The 8,142-nt window shown below is 40.9% G+C and overlaps 1 pseudogene across 1 annotated transcript; it reads left to right on the top strand.

Annotated features, from left to right (window-relative positions):
- Window positions 1–927: 927 nt before the first annotated feature.
- On the top strand, window positions 928–8,123 carry LOC114600757 (uncharacterized; annotated as a pseudogene). Its single transcript, XR_013393961.1, has 8 exons — window positions 928–1,123; window positions 1,977–2,119; window positions 3,106–3,192; window positions 4,062–4,152; window positions 5,366–5,534; window positions 5,787–5,884; window positions 6,433–6,565; window positions 7,924–8,123. The product of XR_013393961.1 is annotated as an uncharacterized LOC114600757 (transcript).
- Window positions 8,124–8,142: the final 19 nt, after the last annotated feature.

Here is an 8,142-nt window from a genome sequence, read left to right as displayed (position 1 = left end):
CATATATTATGCTAGGCCAGAGCAGGACACAACCCTTACTTTCCAGTTCCTTTTTGTTATTGTCTAGTTAATCCAGCAAAAAAACTAGCCTGGTTTGTTAGGCTTCAAATAAAATGAAAAGTCGTTTGTATTTTTATATAAAAGGTTTGCTCACCTAGCTTTCAATTAATTCCTTTTGCCAGTAAGTTAAACAGGTGTCTATGATTCTCAGACAGTGCAGGATAACACTCAAGATATATTATTTAGCCTTAAAAGATAGGCAATATGAAATTCATTAAACACCCACGACATCAATTTTTTTATATTTTGGCAGTTTCCAGAAGGGAAGCTGTGAGAGTCTCTTGCAGAGAAAACAAAGAGTACTGTGGACCCTTAAAAACTAACAATTTCCCCCCATAATAAATGTGTGTCTTTAGAGTTCTATAAAAGCCAATGCTAGACTATATTTTGGCAGATTTAAGTTCGTAAGTGTTTGCGTACATGTTAACTTTCCTATATTCTCAACGAGCTTTGACCACAAAGGAAGTTCCTTTCGAAACCGAGTCGCCATCTCTTTGTTACGTTTCAGTGCTGGGCTGGGGACACGGGGTCACAGAATCTTGTCACCATGGTAACCTAGAAGCCAAAATTCCGAAAGGGGGGCCTGAAGCTGCAGTCGCGTTTGGATGACCTCATAGAATTCGTTCTACCAATGTAAACAAGTCGGTTTAGCAACCTTTAACCGCTTGTGCTTTAGAGGCGTGGGGCCCGCCTATGAGTAGGCAGGGTTTTTATAATATTCATCGGGCACAGGATACATGGTTTTACCCGTCTGTTGTGAATCCTTCCGTACTACTTTTACTCATGTAGCGCAGGCGCGACATTGGACACCTCGCACGTGGGGGCCTTTTCTCCCGTTGCAAAGTCGTCGCAGATAATAGGCTTTTAAGTTTAAGCCATTGAACTTGGAAACCTGGCGGCTACGGCCCGCTAAAAAGGAAGGCCCCGCCCCTCCAGCCGTTTCATTGGTTGTGTCTTTCGGGGAAGGGCACGTGACCCTCCTCCGATGTTTGGTGTCCACTCCGTGTGGGAGGCTGTAGGAGGGAAGTGGATGGCGCTGCCGTCAGTTCACAAGTGCCTCCAAGTGAGTGACGGAAAGTGCCTCCCCAGGCGGCTTCTGTCAGGGTCTAGAGAGACGCATCCGGTTCACCTGAAGGCGGTGGCAGCTGGGCGGCTCCCGCTGTCTCCCCGCATCTTCTGCCCTTGTTCCAAACACACAGCAGCCTCTCTTGTCCATTGAGGTCCTCTGCAAATTTCCTTCTTACTGCCACACACCGTCCACCCCCCGTTATCTGCAGCGAGAGCCTTTTGGGTTGTGGTATCTCACTTTAGGGACGCGGGTGGCGCTATGGGTAAAAGCCTCAGTGCCTAGGGCTTGCCGATCGAAAGGTCGGCGGTTCGAATCCCCGCGGCGGGGTGCGCTCCCGCTGCTCGGTCCCAGCGCCTGCCAACCTAGCAGTTCAAAAGCACCCTCGGGTGCAAGTAGATAAATAGGGACCGCTTACCAGCGGGAAGGTAAACGGCGTTCCGTGTGCTGCGCTGGCTCGCCAGATGCAGCTTGTCATGCTGGCCACGTGACCCGGAAGTGTCTGCGGACAGCGCTGGCCCCCGGCCTCTTGAGTGAGATGAGCGCACAACCCCAGAGTCTGTCAAGACTGGCCCGTACAGGCAGGGGTACCTTTACCTTTTTATCTCACTTTAGGAATTCCCTCTAAATGTGTTCCTGGTGCCAATTTTAGTTTTCTTTTTGGTGTTGGGCGACCGGCAAAGAACTTTCTATTCTAGGTTAGGTTTTGCAAGTATTTTGATTAAAGGGAGAACATCCTTAAAGAAGGAAAGCTAAAGTAGGATGTTTTACGCAGTGAGAACTATTCCATTGCACTAGTTAACTAACTGCATCTGTTCCTAACATAAAGTTTTTTCCTTCCCTTTTCTAGCTCCAACAAGAAAATCAGTTGCTGCTTAAAAAGCTGAGGCATGTACGCCTAAAAAACAAGCAGTTGGAATATGATTGGGCACAGTTACAAGAAAAACTGCAAGGGCAAAAGAAGTCGCTGCCTACTTGTGTCACAAAGAAAGAGTAAGATTATATCTTTGCTCCTTAGATGTCCATGTTCCCAGCTAAAGATCTGGTTTAGACCCAGCCAGCATAGCCAAAGGCCAGGGGTGATAGGATCTGTGGTTTGACAAACCCTTGGGCAGGGAGAACACAGGTTGTAGTTTGCTATGCATCAGGTTTGAAGTAAGGTTGCACTTTGCAGTCTATGAAATCATTTTAAGCACTCTTCAAGATATTTAAATTTGAGTTTTGGGAGTGTTTATACTATGACTCATGAAAAAGTATGTTTCTGGATAGATGGATTTATACTTACTTTTCTCTTGAAGAAGGAAAAATATTGAACATTAATTCCTCTTCTTGACTCATTAGATTTTTTTGGGATGATTAGACAGATATTGTCTCCCATGCGCAGCCATGCTCTGTAAATTGTGTTACTTATTCATTGTCTGAAAATGTGATATATTAATGCTTTTTAAGAGGTGGAAATATTATTTTTTCTGAAAAAAATATTTCTGTCTGAGCAAAAAGAAACCCATTTCACCAAATGTAAATCTTGACTGTCCAGCTGAAAAAAATTAATGAACATATATATACAGTTTCCCCAATATACATTTATATCCCATCTTTTTCTAGTCATACCCCAAAGCAGTGTACATATGGCTCCTAGGGTGTCTTCTATACAGGTACTTGCCAGACCTAAACCTGCTTAGCCTCAGCAAACTGATAGCCTTCATACCATGTTCTGATGTGCATGTGCCTTTAGACCATGTGACCATGTTCTATGATCAATGATAATGTACTTTTTTGAACTTCCGATATCTCACTGCTGCTTTTCCTAATATATCCAGATGATAAAAATCAAAATACAAGTATGTAGCTTTTGAGGCCACAGATTATTTTTTGCATTAACGTTTTTAATTGCTTCAGAATATACTACAGTATTAAGAAAGAGGAAAATGTTCATGCTTGGGGAAGAGATTTTAAGTTATCATATTTGTTTAACTTAGTGTGCCAGTTCAAACAGAAATCCACTTACCCCTTAAAGACGATGGGTTTTATCGTAAGGAACGTGAAGGAGTAAAGGAAAATGCTAGGTAAGTTGTGCAAGTATAGTTAGATGTATCTCTGCTATGAATCTGATTCTTTGCATATTTACTTAAAACATTAGTCCACTTGTGGTCATGGAGATGTATTTCCAGTTAAGTGTGAATAGTATTGCAGCAGAGGATAAAGAAAAACAATTCCTTCTCATTTTTCTTAAATGAGCTTCTATTTTGGCATCTTACATTTTTGTCAGTGGATTCATCCAATTTACTGCTGTGTGAGTTACATTATTTTCTCATAATGAACAGTTAGTATCAGCTAGCAAATCTTGCTTTTGTCAGCTAGGCCATTCTAAAATTGTGTCACTAAATCCTCAGTTAGATTCTTTTTACTCTGGATCTCACTGGAGACAATAGAGAATAAGGGTTCCCCTTCCTGCTGCCACTGCTGTTATTGCTATAGTCTTTCTCAGATCTGTAGAGTTGGGCAGGGAGTCCTTTTCTGCTGGTCATGTCTCTAACTTCCCCATCTCAGCTTCCTTCTGCTCCATTCCCCAGCTGAGTTGTAGTCCTGGAAGTGCGGCCAGCGGTGATAGGCCAAGGGCAGCTCTGAGTTTGTTGGTTCTTCGAGGCCTCTCCTGGTATACTTGCCTTTTTCTCTCTTTTTTTACTCACCATTGTCACCCACACCCAGCCACTCCACCTCCGTAAACCTCATCTTTCACATCCTGGATTTCAGTGTTTATTAAAACAAAACAAAACATTTTGCATGTAGTGAATGCAATCCACCAAGCCCTGCTGCCAGATGCTGCCAGTTCTTTTCAGAGGGGTTTATATCTGTATAACCCTTTCAGAGGGGTCTATATCTGTATTAGGAATATCAGCAGTTTGTTATCATTCTTGTCTGTTTGCTGTTCCAGAGTACTCCAGTTGTATCATAATCTACAGAAAAGGTATAATAAAGAATTAAAAACAAACCAAGGACAATGTGAAACCATTGCAAGACTTTCTGTAAGTTCTGGTCATATGATTTCATGTAAACTCTTACTTTAAAAGAATGCTCAAGATTTAGGGCTTGTCCACACTTGAGTTTACTGTGTGTTTTCAGCTATTTGTGTTTCCATCTAATTTGCATAGTCCTCATGACATTTCCCTCAAACAATGCCAATCTCAGTGATTCCCTACTGTAAATTAGGTTTTATCTGATATGGGGATAATACAATAAGTAGTGGGGTGTTAGGGGAGGAGTCTTCTTTAGGCTGGCATTTTAATGACCAAGATTAGTCAAGTGTTGGATAATTACCGGTAACCATAATTTAATTGGACATTTTGTTTTTATTGTGCCTTGTTTTATTTTTAACTGTTACTATAAGATCCAAACTCTTGGGAAGCATGGGATAGACATTAGCTTTCAGCATCTGATGTAGCAAAGGTTACTTGCATAAAGAAAAAAATAAGCAAGCAGATATTTTCTTTAAAACATGGCTGCGTGTTTAAGATCCTGTGGGTTAAACCACAGAGCCTAGGACTTGCCGATCAGAAGGTCGGCGGTTTGAATCCCCGCGATGGGGTGAGCTCCCGTTGCTCAGTCCCTGCTCCTGCCAACCTAGCAGTTTGAAAGCACGTCAAAGTGCAAGTAGATAAATAGGTACCACTCCGGCGGGAAGGTAAACGGCATTTCCGTGCGCTGCTCTGGTTCACCAGAAGTGGCTTAGTCATGCTGGCCACATGACCCGGAAGCTGTTTGGCTCCTCAGCCAATAAAGCGAGATGAGCGCCGCAACCCCAGAGTCGGCCATGACTGGACCTAATGGTCACGGGTCCCTTTACCTTTTTTTTTATGGATGAAAGACATTGTGTTTAGTGTTTGGAGTTGCTTGCATAGTGCATTTATTGGATTGGAGCTGCTTGCACCTGTGCCAACAGATGAGTGTAGCTGACAGCCCTGAAGACGCTTGTAAAAGTTCATATAACTGACACAAAATGAACAATATGCAATATATGAGATGTTGCAGGCATAGATTGAGTCAATAATATTTCTCATTTCCATCTCATATTTGCATCTTTTGATTTTGACGGGAATCTGACTCCTTTTCTCTCACATTTTTGTTGCTAGCTTCTGATGCCAATAAAGTTCAGTAAAGTGTGTAAAGTGTGCTTCCAAGGATGCTAGATATAGTATTAATTTAAATGCTTATTACAAATACTCTACTATTTTATCATAGATTAAAATTAATGATATGGAACACCAACTTCACTTAGCAAACCAAAAGATGAAGGAGCTGGAAAGTAAAAAGATGTTACCAAAGGACAAAACTGATCCACTACAGAAAAAAAATGGGTCTTACAAATGTGTGTGTAAAAAGAAGGGGAGCTGTTCCTGTAAATATTTAGGTAAACATATACCGGTACTATGTGATCATGTTTCTTTGGCATGTTATGAATAAAGTTATTAAAATTATAACTGAAACAGTATCGACAATATTCATGGAGGTTTCCAGCTAGCTGGGTTAAATTCCAATACTTTATTTGATACAGGGCGTTATTAGAAAATTGCCTGAAGATATAAGCATATTTTAAAAATTATAAATATGTAACATGATTTTATCTTTTAGTGAGCTCCTAATGGTTTTTATTGTACTATAGACCAACTGCTTTTTGAGATTCAGCGTCTGAGGATGGAAAATGAATCATTATCTAAAGAAAGAAGAATGTTGAGAAATGAGCTTGCTGCATTAGATAAGGTAACTTTATCATTACTTATTGCACTTATATACTACCTTTCTGCCTAAACATCCAAAGTGATTTAGTTTTCAAATACTAAAACAAATAACTGTTATAAAATGTAAAGTGGGGGAGAGGGGACAATCTGACTGGACAGGTCGCAGGATAGGGGCAGTTGAGTTCTTTTCTTTGACTAGTCTTTTTCAGTGTACAAAAAAACAACAACACCCCAAACTAACTGAGAAATTAACTAAAAAATCTGTAATCAAGCCTTCAAAGACTGTGATCTTGTCCAGAAGATAAGTCCTCTAATTACTTGTTGAATAGGATTTGGCACACATTGCAGTTCACAAAATCTTCCATTGATTAGAATCTTGTATCTGTTAGATGCTAAGAGGAGTAATATTCCAATCAAATTAAAATTTGGACTTTTCATTAGCAAATCTTGAGTTCTTTTTTTTTTTAAGATGGTTTGTTTCCTATAAGACTATTTCAGTGATGAATACAAGAATGGACAAACTAGGAAGTAGTACTTAATTAAAATACTGTGTGTGGTATTACTTTTTAGGATTTTTTTGATGAAATAGAAGATCTAAAATATGCACTTCAAGAAGCCATAAAACTTAATACTCAATATGAAAAGTGTTTGAAACAACTAAGTTCAACATATGGAATCACTTTTACATCAACTTTAACAGCTGGTAGCCATCGTGGAACTTTAAATAAATCGTGGAAATAAAATGTTCAACCAAGATTATGAATAAACATTTTAATATTGACTGTACTTTGTAATATTAACTTGCTTATGAGGAAGGCGCTTATTTCACAATAAAATCATGACTTTGACCAATTTTTAATCCTTTGCATAATTTTGCAGTGCCTTTATGCCTTTCTGAATTTTTAATAAGTTATTTCTCAGTTTTGGATGTAACACTAAACTTTGGTTTAGCATTATATGAATGTACCTGCATGAACTTTGTTCTTGAAAACCCTGGTCCCCTCTCTTTCTGTAGTATGTGACAGAGGTCAGAAGCATTCAGTTTTAATTTGAACAAACAACAGATCCTCATTATACCCCAGGGTGCGTCATTGCGGTTAGTTCAAACAAGCCATGATGAAACTGATATATTATTATTAATTACATTTATTAGATGCCTTTTCCCACAAGCAACTCAAGGCATTTTTACAAAACAACAAACACAACACAACACATTCATTAAAATTAAGCTGGGGTGGCGGTGGAGAAACAAAAACACAATCCTTGTATGCTCACTAACTATAGTTCTCCCACCAAACTCCCAACAGGCACAACAATACTTCTGGGGCAAGGTGTTTCATAATCTGGGCATGGCCATTCCTGGCCAATTGCACCTCCACGGCAAGTGAGACATAGAGAAGGATATTTTTACTGGGTCTTAGAGGGTGAGAGGTGGTGGTCCCCAGTATATCCTGCATCTGAGTCGTTTTGGGCTTCAAATGCAATCACCAACATTTTGCTTTATGCTTGAAAGGGAATCTAGTAACCAGTACAGGGCAGGAAAAGGACCCATTAACATGCTTGCTGCTGTACTCTGGGCGAAATGTAACTTCTGAAGACTCTTCAAAGGTAGACCTGCTGCAATACTCCAATATGGAAAGGAGTACTTCCCCATCCCAAACCAGTTGAATCCCTATTCCAGGGTCTGTCTCACAATGAGCAGCTCTTAAATCTTGGTTAGAGTAACCTGTTAAGCCACATCTTGCCACTGCATCAGGCAGCAAATCCAAGATCAAGTGGTTTCAAAGGCTCACAAGTTAAGGTGCCTGGTTGGCTTCTCTAGGGAGGGCATTCTGTAACTGGGATGCCACCGCCCAAAAAAGCCTTTTTTCCAGTAGCTACCAGTCGCTTCACACTTGGCGAGGGCCTCTGGTCTCTGAAGATGCTATAAAGCTTACAAGCTCCTCACAGGCAGGAAAAACACAAAACAGAGAGGTGGGAGAAAGGAATGCTGTGTGTGCATGAACTAATGAATAATGAAAATGAATAAATTTGAACGAACTATTGTTTCCTCTTGCTAAGTTAATGAAACCAACTACCCCGTGTCCTCCGCCTCAGCTGTGCAGGGGCAGCTGCCCAGGATAACCATCTGAGCGAGCAGTAGCCGCCATGCTCCAGCCGAGAGCGACGCGGCGGCCAATCAAACTGCTGCCTCAGCGGCGCCAATGAGAGGCGCGCAAGGCTGGAGAACGAGGCGATTCAGGAAGCGAGGCATCCAATAGCAAGTGCTTCGGTCGCTTT

Source organism: Podarcis muralis, chromosome 8, assembly GCF_964188315.1.
Source record: "Podarcis muralis chromosome 8, rPodMur119.hap1.1, whole genome shotgun sequence".
NCBI classification, from domain to species: domain Eukaryota; kingdom Metazoa; phylum Chordata; class Lepidosauria; order Squamata; family Lacertidae; genus Podarcis; species Podarcis muralis.
Note: the sequence above shows the minus strand (reverse complement) of the source record. Positions and strands in the feature narration are given on the sequence as shown.